The 17,167-nt window shown below is 34.3% G+C and overlaps 1 protein-coding gene across 5 annotated transcripts in view; it reads right to left on the bottom strand.

Moving 5' to 3' along the window:
• LOC106088019 (uncharacterized) overlaps positions 1-17,167 on the bottom strand; it is a 213,908-nt gene that overhangs the window by 100,463 nt on the left and 96,278 nt on the right. The window contains exon 1 of one of the 5 annotated variants that reach the window (XM_059368495.1): positions 8,428-8,451. The exons of 1 other annotated variant lie outside the window; for it this stretch is intronic. The gene's annotated coding sequence lies outside the window, so the exon portion shown is untranslated. Of the gene's footprint in view, positions 1-3,736; positions 3,762-5,302; positions 5,522-8,107; positions 8,326-8,427; positions 8,452-17,167 lie in introns of those variants that run through there. 3 more of the 5 variants (XM_013253300.2, XM_013253299.2, XM_059368494.1) reach the window with 3 other exon arrangements.

The following is a 17,167-nucleotide window of genomic DNA, read 5'->3' as shown; positions in this document are numbered from 1 at the left end:
AATCAAAAATTCAAGATAATGAACCCCACCATCACCACCGCTGCCATCATCGCCAAACCACATCACAGCGACCCCCAAATGACAACAACAATCTGTATCCTATGAACGATATACATACGAGCGTACATAGGTATTTACTCGGATTTTTATATTTATGTTGGCTGATACACATTGTTCTTGTAACAGTTCTTTTTAACAGAACTCTCTATCTCTCACTCCTTCGCTCTTCGCCGTTAACTCAGATAGGTGTTGACAGGGCCAGGCAAAAAATAAGGTCATAAAAATATTTTTAGTTAACTTCCCTCCCGTACAAAACAAGAATACCAGGGTACATATTGCGAAACTTGACTAAAGCAAGGCGCGTCAGATTTTTAGACAAGACTTCATCCAAAAATTCTCTTTTTTCAAGTCAAGCAGCGGAATGCGATCAGCTGATTACAGTTAGGTTAAATTTTGACAGAATTTCAAATGTTGTTAACACACAGCGTGTATAGGTTTCAATAATTGGATATTGTTAATTACAGATTCATGCCAAGATTAAAAAGGGGTAAAGTTAGACCGGGACATGGATACAATTCAAAACCTATAAATAAATAAACTATTCACAATATCCAATATGACAGCTTTATCCATCGTCATTTGTTAAGGTGGTATTAGACGATGTGTGTATAAATAAGTACTAAACATTTAACGTGAGAAATGGATTTTAGAATAAATATACAATTTTTTCGATGTAAGCGTGCACTTATTTCATTGAACTTGTCTATTCAAAAAAAGGACGAGAATACATGCCGATTAGAGCGTTCTCTACACATACAGAAAGTGACAGCACATACATAAAGCACATGTCGTTAAAAGCATCTTTACGAATGGTTCAACCAGGGATTCCGAGCGGAGCAGACCTAGGTTTGCAGGAGTGGGATCGAAATTTTTTTAACCTGGACCAGAACGGTTTCCATTCCCAAAGTCCGCTCCGCTCTGACAAAATAAAAATTTGTATACCCTCCACCATAGGATGGGGGTATACTAATTTCGTCATTCTGTTCGTAACACCTCAAAAAATTTGCACGTGGTGTTTTGGTATCACTTCCAACAACTATGCTAAGTATGGTTCAAATCGGTTCATAACATGGTATAGCTGCCATTTAAACCGATCTTGGATCTTAACTTCTTGAGTCACTAGAGGGCGCAATTATCATCCGATTTGGCTGAAAGTTTCTAAGAGGTGTTTTGTTATGACTTTCAACAACTGTGCTATGTATGGCGCAAATCGGTTTATAACCTGATATAGCTGCCATATAAACAGATCTGGGATATTGACTTCTTGAGCCAATAGAGGGCGCAATTCCCAACCGATTTGGCAGAACATTTGTACAACTGTTTCTTCCATGACCTTTAACATACGTGTCCAATATGGTCTGAATCGACCTATAGCTTGATACAGCTCCCATCGAGCCAATGTCTGATTTCGCTTCTTGACAAGGCGGAATTCTTATCCGAATGAACTGAAATATTACACAATGACTTCTACAATGTTCAGCATACAATTCATTTATGGTCCGAATCGGACTATAACTTGATATACCTAAAATAGCATAACAGTTCTTATTCATTAGTCTTTTTTTGCCTAAAAAGAGATATCACGCGAAGAACTCGACAAATGCGATCCATGGTGGACGGTATATAAGATTCGGCCCTGCCGAACTTAGCACGCTTTTGTATAAATTCACATTTTTATACCTAACACCATGGGATAGGTGGTACATATGTATATTCATTGCGTCGTTCTCTTTGCAGCACATCGAAATATTACTTTCCGAACCTAAAAAGCCTATAAATTCTTGATCGTCGTAAAATTATAAAGCGATTTAAGATGCCCGTGTGTCAATTCGTCCGTCTATTGTAATCTTGCTACAGTCTTCAAAAATTTTGATATTGAGCTGAAATTTGTCACAGATTTGTACTTCGTCCGTATACAGGCTATGTTCTTAATAAGGCTTAATTACAAGCTCAAGATATCCAACTAGTAGATTGTGCTATATGGAAATACCCACTTTAGCATAGGTATTTACAGGTCTGGTATTACTCAAAAAGTTCAATTAGATTCGTCAAACGGCTAATTGACCATATAAGTTATGGTCGCTCCGGAGCCTAATACAACCTATTGTTCCAAATTTCAGATAGATCTGATAGATAGATCAATGGATTTATTGAGAGGCGAGTTCGATGAATATTTTATTTCACGTTCGGAACCGGTCAATTGACCGCCCAGATCGTGCGATTTAACGGCATTAGACTCTTTTTTGAGGGACTACGTTAAAGCTCATGTCTATACAAACAAGCCCGCTTCAATTGACGCATTCTAGGAACCGAACAAAGATGACCGGGAGACCGGTTTACATGGGAGCTATATCAGGTTTTAGACTAATTTGGACCGTATTTGGCACATTTGATGAAAGTCGCAATAGAACACCGCATGCAAAATTTAGGGCAAATCGGACAAAAATTGCGTCTTCCAGGGGCTCTAGAAGTCAAATCGGGGGATCGGAACCGATATTGCACATTTGCAATCCCCAACGACCTACATCAATATTAAGTATCTGTGAAAATTTTCAAGCGGCTAGCTCTACACATTCGGCGCTATTGTGATTTCAACAGACGGACGGACGGACATGACTAGATCGAATAACTCAGAACGCCAAAACGATCAAGAATATATATATTTTATTGGGTCTTAGACGAATATTTCGAGGTGTTACAAACGGAATGACTAGATTAGTATACCTCCATCCTAATCGGTTGAGCCGTTTTCGGGTCGTATTAAATCTAGGCACAAACACAATTTGTATTTTTATAAGATTGACTATCCTTATCCCTTGCACAGTTGTTTGAAGTCATAACAGAACACCGCATGCAAAATGTCAGCCAAATCGGACAAAAATTGCGGCTTGTAAGGACTCAAGAAGTCAAATCGGGAGATCAATTTATATGGGAGCAATATCAGATTAAAGACCGATTTGGACCGTACTTAGCACATTTGTTTGAAGCCATAACATGACACTACATGCAAAATTTCAGCCGAATCTTACAAAAATTGCGGCTTGTAAGGGCTCAAGAAGTCAAATCGCGAGATCAGTTTATATGGGTGCTATATCAGGTTATAGACCGGTTTGGACCGTACTTAGCAAAGTTGTTAGAAGTCAAAAAAGAGTACAATGTGCAAATGTTCAGCCAAATCGGACAAAAATTGCTGCTTCCAGGGGCTCGAGAAGTCAAATCGGCAGATCGGTTTATATGTGGAGCTTTATCCAAATCTGAACCGATATTGCCCATTTGCAATCCCCAATATTCGGCACTATCGTGATTTTAACAGACAGACGGACATGGCTAGATCGATCGACTCAGAACGCCGAGACGATGAAGAATATATATATTTAATGGGGTCTTAGACGAATATTTCGAGGTGTTACAAACGGAATGACTAGATTAGTATACCCCCACCCTATGGTGGTGGGTATAAAAATCGACTGAGCCGTTTTCGGTTCGGATTAAATCTAGGAACAAACACACTTTGTATTTTTCAAAGATTGACTATCCTTAAGACCTGCCGCAAATTTCTATTACAAGTTAGTTCCACCCTAGTGTTTATAGTTTATACATTAGATGAAAAAACAACAATTATATATGTATGTATACTACAAAATAAATATATATACATTGCACATGACATACTCACTCACTCACTCTCAAGTACAGCAACAACAAATTGTTGATGTGCGCCAATAACCCAATTTCCAAAAGACTTCATTGCACATGCTGCATATGTTTGCTGTTGTTGTTATTGTCGTCGTAGTTTTCAAGCTTTTTTGTCTTTTGTTTCTAAGTTGTTGCTGTTTGCCAGCCATTGTCCATCGATTTCCTTTTGTCTTCGGGTTGGGGAGTTAAAGGCGGGAGGTGGGTCTTGTATTTTACTAATGCAGGAGCTGCGTTCATGAAATTGGCTGCATGTGAAATGTGGCTGTCATGCACTCACTGCCAAGTTACTAATTTCGAATGTACCAAACGACAAAACAAGAACGAAAGGAGTAACGACTGAGTCTCAGGCGAATCAACAAAACATGATTTATGCAAGTTCCAACAAATCCTGTTCCCATGAGACCGACTACTGGTAAAACTTCTATACTATAGAAATAAAAAAGGAGTATGGGTACGCATTGAGATATGACGAGGATTTGACCCGTTAAAACCCGTCTGAAAACCCAACATACATACATACATACTATTTATGTCAATTGGTGTTGTTGATATTTCTAGAAATGATAGTTTTTTCCTTTTGTTGTTCTATACCTATATAGATACTTATATTGTAATCTTATAAAAATTTAAAGCAGTGAGGTAAGGTTCCACTTGTTTCAAACAACTCTCAACCTATTTAAGCTATGATAGTCGATATGACAAGGCGCGTTGTTGGGGCCTTAAACAACCAATGGCCATAAGATTCCCGCGGCGATCGGTCCTATTAACCTGAACGAGCTTACTCACCTATGGAGCTTGACGAGTATCGCTACCTCTACAACAACAACACCAGCAATGAAGTCTTTATGCTGAATTCTAAGTCCAATTTGTAGTCAGTCTGACTCAGAATGCCAAGACAATCAGTAAAAATCGGTTCTCCCAGTTAAATCACTTTGTGGAGTCTCAGGACTGCATGTAGATTTTGGTGCATTTCATACGGAATGATATGTAGTATGTATGTACAAACGTACTATAACTCACATTCTATTGTGCGGGATAGGTAAGTTGTATTTGCGTTGTTCTTGTTATTTTTGTTTTCCCCCTAATGTAAATTTGATGTACTCTTTTACAGGGTGTGGTAATATCTGCCTGCATGGCATCATCGTTCGTTCGTTTTGTTTGTTGTTTATGCTGTTTATGCTGTTAATCTTAAATTTTTAGTATTTTGCTTGCTGGGGTTTGTTGTACTAAGTACTCTTACATACTTACATATGTATTTGTTATTGTCGTCTTTCAGCAAGCCATTGAAATATTTCATTATATTTTGTGATATTTGTAATATGGGTGCGTGGGGATGTGCTTTGACTTTGGGGTAGAGTGCAACGGAATTCCCGAAAAGCAAATTACATGATACCATATTTTTTCCCCTAATTGCATGTACAATTTTATGAGAAATTATAATTTTCTTCAGTCTCTTGTTGTCCATTCCATTTCAAATCATTTGTTGTTGTATTTATTGTTTAATTTCGACTTTATTGGTGTTTTTGGTTTCTTTGTGGCTACTTACCTACTTGATGTTAATTTCGAGAGAAATGTACCTATGCGCCTCTCACCACAACTGGAAACTATGACGTCACAGGATGTGCATTTTAATGTGCTCCACCTCAACGCACAAAAGGTGGGTAAACTAAATTTGGCATTTCTTTTGTAACTACTCGAAATATTGTTCAATCAAGATATATTAACCCAGGTAGTAAACAGTAAACAGCTAAGTAAATTTTTTTCTCGCCAAATATCTGTCTGTCAACTAGTTTTAATAACGTTCAGTTGTGTGTGGACATTATTAGCTGTGTTCGGGAACTCAAAAATGTTTGCAAATTTACGTTTTTTGATGGAGTCATCCTTATTAGAGAGCTACGATGAAATCAACACCGTTTCTTTGAATTTGTTAAGGAGGGAAGATGCAGCCATGGTATTAAGTGGGTCTGTCTGGGCAGTTAAAAGTTCGCACAGTGGGATTGGAAAAAATTAGTGCAAATTAGTCTGCCAATTGTGAACGGATACACAGATATCTTCAATGAAAACACAGTGTCCGTAGCCGCCACATGAGTATTCGCATCAGTATTCCAGCCACAATATCCAGAAGCATTAGGTGGTTAGTCCACGGTTCCTTTGTCATCACACAAAGGGCTGCCGACAAGGGACTTGAGAACATTGTTTCTACTTTTGCGTACGGTGATGGCATGTAAAGCAGTTGTAGTCCTATGCAGTCTTCGAAATGCATGCTGAGGCTCGCCGAATGGAAATTATCCAACGGGAGGATCGGAAAGAGTAATACCTCATGCGTCTTAGCTAACGATGAAAGAAGGCAGAGCGGTCTATATGACTTCCCCTTGCTCCTGTCCTTTCCCGGTTTCAGTAGCGGGATCACACTGTCAATCTTCCAAACATCGGGTACTTAAATAGTATTCGGACAGTTGTAAGATATAGATTCTTCAGTATCAGTGTAGAGATTCCGACTGGGACCAGCGCCTTGCGCGACTTTGAATCGCGAATGCCATTCGTAGCTTCGTGCACTGTAAATTGTGATACTGTCCAGCGGCACGGAGATCACGGATACTACGAATGGCTCCCCTTCTAGCCTTGTTACTCTAGGGCCAATAAATTGACGTTTACCTAAAGAAAATACCTCACAAGAGTCGCCAACATTTTTTATTTAAAACAATTGTTTTCTTAAGCAAGCTAATAAAAAACCAACCCAAACAAAAATTAGCTGTTCGTTCGCGTACATTTGCTTGCAAATTCTTTTAAGAGAGTTAAATGGCTCTTACTCTTTTGCAAATTTTTACTGGAAAAGTACGCGAACAGACCTATGGTTATAAGCCATAACAAACTCGAAATCAAATTTGCAACTTGCCAAATTTATACAAGGTAAAGTCACTACCGCTAGAACGTCAAATGCCTTGTTTAGATTTTTAAATTTTTTTCACATTTTAATTGTTTTAATTTATAATTTACAAGTTTATAATTATAAATGTTTTGATCTTGTGGATTCTATACATGATAATGCAAATAAAAATTAGGAAGTGTCCAGAAATTTGACACCTAAGTGGGAATTTCCGCCACCTTTCCCACAGGGTTGTATACTTGATTTCGTTGTTGTTGGGCAGGTGTCTTTGCCTTGTATAAATTTGCCTAGTGTTGCACTAATTACTGATTTTGACAGATCAAATTTTTGTTGTTGGGCAACTGCTCCTACCTTTTAATATTATCTTGGAATAAAACTAGTCAACAACAAAAAAATCGACGATACAACCCTGTGGGGATGGTGGCGCAAATTCCCATTTGGCTGCCAAACTACTGTACATAGTCAAATTGACTTTCTAATTTTATGTGCATTATCGTTCGCAGCAGCCATAAAATTAATAAGAACATGCTAAACTCGGCCGGGCAAAATCTTCGAATGTACACAAATTAACTTACGCCCAAATATTTAAGCTTCTAGGGATTATAAAAGACTAATCAGGAGATCGGTTTATAGGGGAGCTGTATCTGTTTACAGACCGATGTATACCGTACTTGACTTGGTCGTAACACAACACTATGTGCAAAAATTTGCCAAATCGAACAAATATTGCGACTTCGATTGGCTTAAGATGTCAAATCGGGAGATCGGTTTATATGGGAGCTATATCAGATTATGGACCGAATTGGGTCATACTTGGCATGGCAACAACCGGTCAGTGAGTGTTTTTAGTTCTTACAAATTGATCCACCTTGGTATACATATAATTTGCTGATTCGCAGATAGCTTTCAAGAAACTATTGTGCATTTTAAAACTTTTTTGACCACGGTCCACAGATCTTTGCTCATAGAAATGATTCAGTGTACCCAAAACTGGTTTTGATTGCTTTATTGAAGGGTCAAAAAATCTTAAAACTTTGATAAGTAGGTACAACTATAATATTAAATAGATAGTCTTTACATGAGATTGCGAAAAGTTTTTTTTAAGACTCCCTTATGCCAAAACCTGTGCTATAATTGTAAATTTTACAAATAATTGTAAATTAAAATACTTTAATGCTTTTTGCTTTTTAATTCTTATTATTATACCATATGAAATAGGTAGGTATGTACTTGATGAAAACATGTCATACCCATTTTATTGATTTACGTTGAATCTGTTTTTTTGTGATTATTTTACTTTAGAAATTTGTTGGCACACATTACGACGCATAAAACTGGGATTGTTTTATGTTTAAGAAGAACGAAAAAAAAAACAAGTTGACACACATATCCATCGAGTATATGTGTATATATGCATCTATTATTTTATGTATTAGTATGTTTGCATTTAGTGGGCATACTTACTTGTAATAGAAACAATGGCACAAAGCAAAACGCCACAAAATACAAAATGAGAACACTCCAAAACTAAGACGACGACGAAAACAACAAAGCAAAGAACTACAAAAAGCAAGGAGATAAAAAAGCTTTCCCCCTTCGTTGCTTCGCTAAAAATGACGTTGTAAAACGAAAACTACTATGTAAATGAAATCGCGGTAGTGAGTTTGTGTTTTCCAAGAGAATTAAAGAGAGCGACTGAGCATCAATTGCAATCAATATAGTAAAGGAGGCAAGCTCGCTGGTAAAAGGAGAAATAGGAGAGCAAAAAAACGTGTTCTACTTACCACTTAATTTTATACAAAGTGGCTAAGCGCTATATACAAGTTCTCCTTGGTGAAGGCACAACAGCATTAGGCACATAAAAGAAAATAAGGGGAATACAAGTAAAAGCTTAACTTTGGTTCTCCTTCTCTGGTGGGAACTCTACCCCTATAGAGAATATCTCTCTGATGTATAAGTGCATATCTTCAACTCAGAGAGTAGTACAGAGAGAGAGAGAGTCAAGTGTTGGCATACCAGGCTATATGTGGCATACCATGAAAACAACAACGAGCAAACTTAAAATATGGGTTAGTTATGTACAAACATTGTTGTTGCTGGGGCACTTTTTATGTATCGCACAAACGCTCGTGTGAACAACTCACATCTCACAGATACAAACGACCACTGACACACTTACTGGCTGTTCAACACACAATACGAACGACTGTGCTGGCATTTTGGAAACTAAAGAAATGCCACAAAACGAAGGAAGAAAAGCCAAAAGTGAAAAAAAACGCTGCAGCAAAGCAACAGCAGTCAGTTTTACACGCGTTTTTCTATTCTACAAATCATTCGTTTAACATTCGTGGCCGCGTGCGGTTCATTTTGAGAATTACAACGCTTGGGCAAAACTTAGAATATAATCCCAAAGCTACAAAACTGTGTGAAGCTCTATCATCAAATACACTATTTGCTACCTCAGCTTGCTATGAATAAAATGTATATAAGAAAAAGCATATAAAGAACAAAAAATTTGATAGAAGAGTTAAATCAAAAATAAAAAGTGAAGAGATTTTTGCCAGTGAACATCATGGAAAAATGTTGGTGGGAAAAGCAGACACATGAATGAATGAAATGAACAAATTATTTAAAATATTAAAACACCTAAAATAAGGAATCTAAAAATAAATAAGAAAATGTATGGTCATCCGAATACTATGGAATTCACAGAAAAAAACTTAAGAAAAAGAGAAAACAAGATATTCAAAATATACCAATCTAAACTGTTTCGGATTGTTGCTATGCGGAAATTCGAACGAATGACCTACAAAAAAATTTAAAACGGGAAAAATTTTAAACTTTTTCTTATTTGGAGCCCTGGAAGGTGTGGACGATGATGATGGAATTGCAAAGATTTTTCCCTATGGTGGTAAATAAGCTCTGAGGAATTTCTAATACATTTTCATGGATAAAAAAAACTTGCAAAACTAATATATCAAAACTACAAATATGAGTACCAAACATCTGAAATGGGAACTGATTTTGTTTTTTTTTTTTTTAAATTCCATTAAAATTTATTAATAAATATTATTAGTCATATTTCCTTGAACTAATGTTGAATTTGAAGAATGGTGATGCGTCATTTTTTTCCATTGCTATAGTTTTTTGACATTTGGCCAAGTATATTAATTGTGGACTTCGAGAATATCTGTTTTTGTGTCGTTGATTGCCGTCGTATGACACACATTTCTTCTGTACCCCACACCTCTTCTGTTTCTCGATTTGCTAGCCTACGTCTCAATAATTCAGTATCTGAAGGTATGCGTGTGTATGTGTGGGTCTATGTGGTGAAATCGCATGCAAGCTTTTTGAGTGGCGTACTAAACACTACTCTGTGCTGAGAAAAAAGCACCTTTTCCGTTCTATTCCTTTTACCCTCCCAACAAACCTCTTGTTTAACCCCCACCCCTTTTTGGAAGAACTTTTTCAGTCTTTGTTGCTGGCTTCTCTTGCTGTTACGCAATCACATCATCAGCATATTTTTTCTTTTTCCTGGTGTAGATATTTCCTGGTATGAAAAAGAACAGCCATGGATTTTTTCATTGGAATAAGGGGCGGTGAAGAGAAATTACTATTTTCAAAGACCGACCAGTCAGTTTAAGTAAAGTTTTAAAAACAAAAATAGTAAAACAGGTATATTTATTAAATAAATTCTAGGCAAACAAAAACGTAAAACCAAAAAAAACTGATTTAAAAAAAAACAAGAATTTTCTCAAATGTAATGCGAAAAAATATTAATTAGCCAAGTTTTGCTTTGAAAAAACTTAAAAAAGCTCTTCGGTGAGATTGGAACGACAATTTTATTTGAAAGCATTAGTATACACTCAAAACAATTTGTTCGTGATATAAGCCATTTGCAGCTATACCTTGAGATGTTGACAAAATATGCACTAAAGCTGATTTATGTAAAAAATCTCATTAGTAGTTGCAGAGTAAAATTCCTAAATATTACAATTCTAAGTTGTCATAGAAATATTATGTTTTGTGTAATGTTATTTTAAGACATGTTTTTCTTAAAAATATATACTTTTTTCATTTAATTTTAATAACACCTAATACTTTTATATCGAAACTAGTCTATTAATCTTGCTGTTTTTCATTAACTTGTATATATAATCCACACCCGATTTACAATATCATAGCCCAGTTAAATGACGCACTATTTGTGGAGTAAACTGATTTATAATAAAATTTAAACTTTTATTCTTAATTCCTATTCTTTATTCCTATTCTTTATTTAAAAAGTTTCGAATTAGCAAATTAGATAGGTTTTTGATTGTATGTAATATTCTTTTCTAATGTAAAAACATACGTTCCGCCATTTTTGCGAATGAATTTTCTTAATATAAAAAATCAAAACAAAACGTTCCTTGCTATTGAGTTACTTAATACTTTTCTAAATAATTGCAATTTTGAATAATCACAATTCTTGTGTTAATTTTAATTTAATATTTTGTAAAACAAAAATTTTCCTTGAAAACTAACTTAAACAATGATTTCTTTAAATTCTCTGCTCTTTTGTTTTTATCAACTTCCTTGCGTTAATACCACAAAGAATGAATTAGAAGTTTATTGAAATTTTTACGATTAAAATAAATATAAATATTAATAAATTTAAATATAATATTACAAAACTTCTGTTTCGATAAGATGCTTTTTATTCGACATATGATTTTGAAGACAACTAAACGCTTAATAACAAACGGAATAAATTTGTTTTTATTATTCTAGTGTTCGAACTCAAAATTTTCGATTATATTCGATGAAACATCTTCTATGCAAAAAACGTTTTCGCTATGTTTTAAGCAAATAATTTCACGTTTTTATATTAAAACGTTAATAATTTAAATAACCTCTTCTATTTTGCCAGATTAATTTTTTTCTTATTCTTCATTAAATTTAATGTATGTCAATGTCTGTTTTTCAATTTGAAAAATACAACAACAATGCCTGTTTTTCAATTTGAAAAATACAACAAAGCAATGATGGTTTTCTCTTATTTTTTTTTATTGACAATCGATTTCTAACGATTCTCTCTTCTTTTAAAACATCTAAATAGTAAAAAAACATGCAAACTGAAAAATCGCAAAAAAATTAAGGAAGTCTATGAAAAAACATTTATGTCGCTAATTTAAAAAAGAAAATTTCAATAATTTTTAATGTTGTTCAACTAGTTGTATGCCTTCTAATTAATTGGGATAATTGTAATAAAAGTACCTAAGATTTCTTACTCAAATTATTTCTAGTATAACAAATTGCTTATTTCTTATACAAATTTTCCATGTTTTTTGTAAACCAAATTACTAATTTTCTTAGAAATCTCTTTTATCTTGTAAATAGTAGTATCCTTCTTTGCAAGTTAAAACAACCTTATTTTTTACAACATTCTAAATATTATATGTAGTCATGCACCAAAATATTTTTGGCATTAAATTTGAATTTATGAGAACTCATAACCTTTATAACAAATTATATCACCAATTTAGGATTTTCCGTTTTTAAATCCTTAAACCAGATTGAAATATGCATTTAAAACAATTTTAATTTCAACACTCCCAAAGTGATGTCATGCGTCTAAATAGTTTATTTTTTACATTCTGCACTAAAGTCTGACTTTCAGCAACTCATGATAATAATAACAAATTATACTACAGATCCTACCAAATATATATAAAAATGTATTTAAATTGGAATCTAGAAAGAGTCACCAACTAAAAAGTCTGCAAATGTGTCCAGTACGTGCATACTGGTATAGTATTTATTTCATTGTGTACATTAACAAAAATTTTGTTCTAACTATCTGCTCATATCGAGCCTTAAAGTAATGAGGTCTTAATAAAAAAAGTTTAAAAATCTAATATAAAATCCTTGAAATTTAAAAATTGTATTAAATAAAATATTTATTAGTTTAGATTTTTAATTAAAGTTGTACAAAAGGTATAAGGTCATATAGTAGAGAAAATTTGGTACCACATTGGAATCCGTGACTTATGATTTACTTTTTCATATTGCTATAAATATTTAATAAACTAGATTTATCCTCCAATACTACCTTGCTAAAGGCGTATGACAAAAATTGTGAAACATTTATTTTTATGTAGTTGTGTGTTTTAGTATCCGTTTGTACTACTTCTGATATTATTTTTTCGTGAGTGTATAACATAGGCAAAAAGGTTGTCGTTTCTGTTACGCCGTTACCTTTGTATCTATGAACAAATTTATCTATTGGATTTGAATCAATATTTATCTGTTTATGACTTCTAATTATTTTGAGTAAAATAATGTATGTAATGTCTAAATTAATTAAGGTTTAGTTTTTCTAGTTATAATTTATTTAAATGTTCACAAACATTTCTCCATATGTCTTAGATGTCTTCCGCTTTGCGTTTTTATTCTTTTAACAAATGTCAAAACATTTCCCTCCAAAAACACAAAATTCATTCCAACCTCAGAAAATATCGCAACCTAACATACACCATCAGCGCAACACTGCTACACTATACTGTCTGAAAACATACATTGTGCTTACATACGTATTTACTGGCTTTACGCGTCATGATGTCATACTCAACTAAGAAAAAAAGGAAAACACATACCCGCACATATGCGTCTTTTTAGTACCACCTTTCTTACCTACCCCTCTAAAGACTAATCAACCGAGCGGCTCACTGCAGCAAAATAATTTGTACTCACAAAAGGGGGGAACAATCATCGCACACACATATTCGTTGTGTAGATACACAAACACACACGCATGTATTTATATATATATATGTAATTCTATTTGAAAAAGCTTTTTTTCTTTATTCTTTTGGCATAGCTTTCAAATGGCCTCGTTATTAAAAAAGCAAAACTATAGCAAGCAACAAAATGAAATCATCATAAGCTTTACTGAAATTCCATAACGACAATTTTTCTAGGAAGCTTTTGTGAGTGTGGCTGTGTTGCTGCGCATACATTTGAAGTCAAAGAAACACAGTCTCATCCCCCCTCAAGTATTAGGATTACTTTGAAAAACTGTTGCCCTCACTGCTAGAGTGTTGAAGCTGTGCTTCCCCCCTCACACATTTTGAGGTAAATAACAACACATGCTGGCTGTTCGTTCTCTTTCTCCTTTACAGTGGTGTATCTCGTGCAATCATGCCAAGTTTGTTGTTGGATATTAAACGCGCGCGCTTTTTTTCTAACATCACCACTTCTATTTCACCTCACAAGTAACACTCGTCGTCATCCATTATTAACACATAGTTGCTTGGCAACTTTTGCTTGCCGCGCGCTCTTTGTCGTCTCCTGAACTAGCTATGCTTGTATATACACATATAAAAATATGGATAAGAGTGCGTGTTTAACTTTGTGTCATAACGAGTTTTGTATTCGTGTGTATGTTGTGTTTTTTTCTTCTTTGTTTAAAGAGAAGTTAGAGAAGCAGATGAACAAGAAAAACAACCACCATAAGTTTGTTTTTTTTTTCAATTGATAGTTTGTGTGTTCATGTTTTAGCTCATTCTAATGTTGGAGGAAAATGACTGTCCTCATTTTTATTATAGATGTGTAGTAGTGTAGTTTAGTGGAAACTTTGTTGTTTTGCTGGCTGGCTGTGCTGTTGCTATGACTGTAAAAGTCATGTCGTCGTCGTCGTCGTGGATTGCATCCGAGCTTGTTTTGTTGTTTTATACAGTCTCTCCCCCTCTTTTAGAAAACGACATCATTCACATCAAGTTGGTCGTTGTTTGAGGAGAGCCAGCGGTGTAGCGAACTCGTGGTGTGTGTGGAATTCTTGTTGTGAATGTGTGTGTGTGTGTGTTTGATTTTTGTGTCGTTTTAATACGTTGAAAAACTTTGTTGCGTTAAGTTTAGTTATAGCATTCGATTGCTGAAGATCATTCTGTGAGCGGAAAACATTTGTTTTTTTTTTCTTATTCGTATTGTGTTGTGTGTTGCCTAATGCTTGCCGTCAAACAATAATTTATTTCTATTAACAACAATAATAGATTTTTCTTAAATAAGCCGACAGACAATTGTTGAGAAAGAGTGTAGAAATGTGAAATTGTGTTGGAATTCATTAGAAGTCGGTCAAAAATAAAAAAAAGTGTAAACTCAGTGACTAACAAAACGGAAAGTTTTTCGTAGAACTTCCCACCACCAAATATTCCAAGCGTTAATCGCCTGCAACCTATGTGGGAGCGAGATAGGGACTCACTGTGCTTTTAAAACAGCTTTTTCCCCAAATTCAAGGAAAAAGTTCCAACAAGTCAGTCTTTTTCTCTCTCCTATAAAAAATTGCGGGTGTTTCATCATACAAGAAAACCTCAAAAGAATTAAAAAAAATCAAACGTGACAATGTGTTTTTTAGTATTTTCAAAACGTTTAAAATTAATTATGTCTAAAATACATATAGAGTTCTGCGCATGATCAATATAAACTGTGTTCAAAATTCACGTGATTGTTAAATCAATTTGCAAACAGGAAACTTTGACATATCAATTTTTATGAGTGTATAACGTATATAACGTCATCTGTATGTTGAAGGTGATAAAAAAAACATTGTATGTGCACGTGACTTCCATTTTCGATAGACATTGGAAACAACCAAGAGTTGCCAGATGCAAAATAAAAAAAAAAGCTTCACACACATAATTCACCATTTTAGAAGAATGAATTGCCAATTATTAATCTGCAGTTTTTTTTTAAACATCTGCCAAAAAAATTAGTTTTATGGTTGACGCAAAATACTGTGTGAAACCCGCACACTTTTTGCAAATAATGTTACTTTACCTTGTTTTTGAAGACATGTGAAAAACAACTGAAAAAATACATTTGATTAGAAACACATTACACCAAAGACAGTATAATTTTAAAGTACAACACGGGTATTCACAAAACTTAAGTAGATTTCCTTTTTATAAATTTTAAACATGTTTCAAGGCTTAAGGCATTAAGTTTTGTGAATACGGCCGTAGTTACTAGATATTAACGCTGTTCCTTTATAGAATACTCATAAACAAATTTGCATTTGCAAATTGTTGTTTACATGTTAAGCTTGTTGATATTCAGCGTGCACTGATACAAGGTAAGATCAATTGCTCAAAGTACATCAACAGAAGGTAGCGCCTTATTGTCAGCTGATTATATTTTTATTTGTTTAGATTAAGCTAGAGCTCTAAATGTCAAATCATTGCTATAATCACTTCGATTTCTCTATTAAACATCCAAACTACATCTTTAAAAAACACATAGTTTTTATTTTAAAAAATTTGTAAGAACGCCTTAAGTTCAGCAGAACTTTACCTAAACCGGAAAACCATTTGTTAGCTCAAAAAGTTCAATCGTAAAATAAGTTTGTGTGGCACAAACTATTACCCAATCTCCCGAATGGGTTAAAAGTACGCCATTCATGTGTTTGTATGGTAGCTTTATCTATATATGATCCGATTTAGACCTATTTGCTGTCGATTTGAAGGGTCTAATACCGCACAATATGCAGAGCAGGTTCAATACTAATGCTAATTGCTAATTTTGCCCATGAACATTCCACTAAGAAATGGGGACAATACTAAACTGAAATAAAAATTGATACCGTATGGTATTAATGGCATTGATAGTAAAGAAACACCGTGATTTAATACCAAAACAATGCCGTATGGTATCTTCAACGGTTTACACCATCTATACCATACGGTATTTTTGTATTATTTCTCTATCAATAACGTAGTTATCAATTTTTCGTTCGGTGTACATCTTAAATAAGCTTAAGAAATCTAAAATGATATAGATCTACAATATACGGCATATAAGCTACATCCAGATTTCTTTTGATTTTAAATGTAATTTCTCGACTATCAAGAGTTCCAATACAAGCCTTTTAGGAGCCAAAAAAGTTAAATCGGAAAATTTATTTATATGGAGGCCAATTTTCGAACTTAGCCTGCCTATCAGTGGATAGAAATCCTTAATGAGAAATTATGAATGAATGGTGAAAACATCTACGGGCGTAGCTGAAAAATATAAAATGGAAAATCTAACGAATACCTAAAAATATTTCATTGTGTTTGATCTGTTAGCAGATGTGAGTGGACAACGCCTTGGTTGATTTTTTCTCTGGGTGTATATATCTGCCATCATTTTTAAAGACAAGACTAAGCTGTGTTAAGCTGCCATTAGACGATAAGACATGTCATACATATGTAACTTCAAAAACAGCAACTCGCAAAGTTGTACGCATCTTGTGATACATACGACAAATCGGTTATAAAATAAAAATGCTACTTTTTCGATTAAATCGAGCTTTTATTTCAGCGAACATATATGTCTATAAAAATAGCACAATACATATAAGAATACATAACGATTAGAGCGCGCTCTATTCGTATTCGACGTATATGAGACAAGTCTTTAGGTTCGATTACACGGTATGTAATTGTCCTATGACATGTCAAATTTAACGTATGTTGAGTTGTACATGTCGTATGACACAAACGAAAA

This window comes from Stomoxys calcitrans, chromosome 5 (genome assembly GCF_963082655.1).
Source record: "Stomoxys calcitrans chromosome 5, idStoCalc2.1, whole genome shotgun sequence".
NCBI lineage: Eukaryota > Metazoa > Arthropoda > Insecta > Diptera > Muscidae > Stomoxys > Stomoxys calcitrans.
Note: the sequence above shows the minus strand (reverse complement) of the source record. Positions and strands in the feature narration are given on the sequence as shown.